Source organism: Teleopsis dalmanni, chromosome X, assembly GCF_002237135.1.
Source record: "Teleopsis dalmanni isolate 2A chromosome X, ASM223713v2, whole genome shotgun sequence".
In the NCBI taxonomy this organism is placed as follows: Eukaryota; Metazoa; Arthropoda; class Insecta; order Diptera; family Diopsidae; genus Teleopsis; species Teleopsis dalmanni.
The window spans coordinates 82,352,946-82,355,636 of record NC_051848.1 but is presented as its reverse complement, the minus strand read 5'-3'; the positions used below and the strand labels follow the sequence as shown (position 1 = coordinate 82,355,636).

The following is a 2,691-nucleotide window of genomic DNA, read 5'->3' as shown; positions in this document are numbered from 1 at the left end:
TTGCAAATACAAACAAAAACTTGAAATTCATCCGAACCACTTGGTAAGGCATCTACTGCTGTCCCGGCGTTCTTCAAGATTACGCAAAAAAGAGGTACCAACGCAATGATCTTACTTTCATATTTTCATTTCTTCTCATTTCTTTTTAAACTAATGAAATAACTTTCTGAATTTAAATATCAATATCAATTAATAATATAATAATATTAATAATATCAATCAACTATAACTATGTTTGTCAGTTAATTTTGTTTGCTTCAGTTTTTAAAAATTGAATACTTGTTGAACACTTTTGTTATAAAATAATTTAATAAAATTTAAAAATAATCTAAAATAATTTAGATTTAATAAATAAATAGATATATTAAAAGAAAAAAAATCTACGTATAGTATTCACAAAACGATTATTTCGATAGGAACCAAATATTGCTCTGAATATCACAACTACTGAAATATGTAGTCATAGTCCTTGGCATTTTATTGTAAAATAGACTTACATCTAAGAGACTTGCCCGCAATTAGATAATGCATAAAATCCAACATAAGGGATGATATCATCGCTAGATATAAACTAATATCTGGAATTCGAATATAATTAATAATAATAATAATTAATATTAATATTTTTTATTAAACATTAAGTCAAAAGATTCTTGCTTATATCCTTCAGGTAAAGCATGAAGTGCAATATGGAAGGAATAGTGTTTAAAATATCACCGATACAAAGTTCAGCGGAATCAAATACTATATTCATTAACGCATCGTGAAAATAATATCTCCACAATAGATCCTTGAGATCGCAGTGCATGCACAGCCTATCCATAATATGCAAATATAAGGTTAATTTAGTATCCTTTCTATAACATTAAGCCAAACATTTAATTAATATTTCAAGCTCATCTATTATTAATATTATTCAAAAATATATAATTTTGTATTGATTTAATTATCAATAATATTATTAATAATTATTATTAATAATATAATTTGCCCTAATGTCAATAACTCTACGATTAAATCCAATTTTGTTTGAATATTGGGATGGAGTACATTTTTTTCCTTTCATATACCCCATTTTAAAATATCCCATCTAGCACTTACCTTTAAAAGATAGTACACCAATCATCATTTTATATATTAGAGTATATATTAGAGAGTAACGCAATTAGAAAAAAGTATAAAGATTTGTTTTAAATCTATTTAAAATTTTATTGCCGATGGTAAAAAATATATTTTTTATATCAGAATTTTTATCGTCTAAATGAGTACCAAATATTTAAAAAAGCCTTGACTTTTTCCTGCTGCTATTTATGACGTCATATTCCTAATGAAAAAGTGTCAGAATGTTTTGTTCGTTTTGGCTTACAAAGTCATAAGATTTATTCACGTACCCGTATACCGACTCCGGTCTTGACAGTGACACCCACTGCAAATAGGATTATAGGATTAACTAGTTCATCGCTTATTTTTTAGGAAGTCTTATAAATAACATACTCAAACTATGCTTTTTGACACGTTTCTTGAACATCCACTTGCACTTTATGATATGGTGAGAATTGGGTAAGTACATAAGATAATGTGAACCAAGTCCAAATTACTTACAACCCTCGATACATTATCTAAATAATTAATGAAAACATTATTCGTTAACGGTTTGTTTTTAAATACATGTATGGTATGTACCGTAAATGAAGTTTATTAATGAATCGACTATTTTTGAGTGTGATTCCATTATTTCCATAAACAAGAGACTACTAAAGTTTGAATTCAGAAAGGATAACTAAAGTTATTAAATTTCATGTACTTACAAATCTACAGCCATTGTATATGCTTTTTGGATCGTCTTCACAACAATTGATTCATGAACTTAATGCCAAGTTTATAAATTATTCGATTTATTATTTCTACTCCAATATGAGGTGAAATTTAAAAAGATAGAGAAAATAGAATATAACTTCTCACTTACCAAGTAAGCGTGTTGCGCAATTCTACAATAAATTATTTCATAATCAAAACTTCAGTATCCATTCATGTATTGATGGGACTTGTCCAACATTTGCGCATCTGTCCTATATGTTACTTTAATGTCAGATTCACTTAAAAAGAAATTTAATTTTAATTAAATTTCTTTAAAATAATTTCTTGTCTCCAAAGAAATTATTGAAACTCATTAACCTTACCTTACGGGGCCTTAAGAAATTACCATTAAATGAATTGATAACAAACAGCAGCAGTACGGTTGTGAGATATTAGACCCACATCAGACCTTGAAGAGTTGCAATTTTAACTAGAATTTTGAATTTTGCTGATTTCAGAAAAATAGGTAAATTTTTCGAAGAGTGAATTAGGAAACTCACTCTTTATACATATTTTTTTAATACAACACATAAATAAATATACTAATATTTAAAAAAATTATTTGACAGGAAAGTTAAATTTTCTAGGAAAACTCGAATAAAAATAAAATATCTGACTGGACACAGAATTGACTCCTCAGGGGTCCTGAGGAACTCCTGTGTGAAGAGTTTTAAGAGTCGGAAACTCAGTCGGTACCACAACAAATTGCGATCTTCCAGTAAATAACTAAAGATAAACTTTGCCGCCGACTTAGAAAATAAGAAGTCGTTAAAGAGGTTTTTGCGAAGAATGATCAATGCGAATAAAAGCCTTAGAAAAATCAAATAGACATGG

The 2,691-nt window shown here is 27.8% G+C and overlaps 1 long non-coding RNA gene across 2 annotated transcripts; it reads right to left on the bottom strand.

The window, feature by feature from the left end:
* Positions 1–1,217: 1,217 nt before the first annotated feature.
* On the bottom strand, positions 1,218–2,377 carry LOC119689673. 2 transcript variants are annotated; one of them, XR_005253470.1, is made up of 6 exons: positions 2,181–2,377; positions 1,967–2,096; positions 1,809–1,904; positions 1,684–1,754; positions 1,495–1,619; positions 1,218–1,426 (listed from the first exon to the last, which is right to left on the bottom strand). It is a non-coding gene; the product is annotated as an uncharacterized LOC119689673 (long non-coding RNA). The 2 variants fall into 2 exon arrangements; XR_005253471.1 differs by having other exon boundaries at positions 1,809–1,866.
* Between the last annotated feature and the right edge of the window lie 314 nt (positions 2,378–2,691).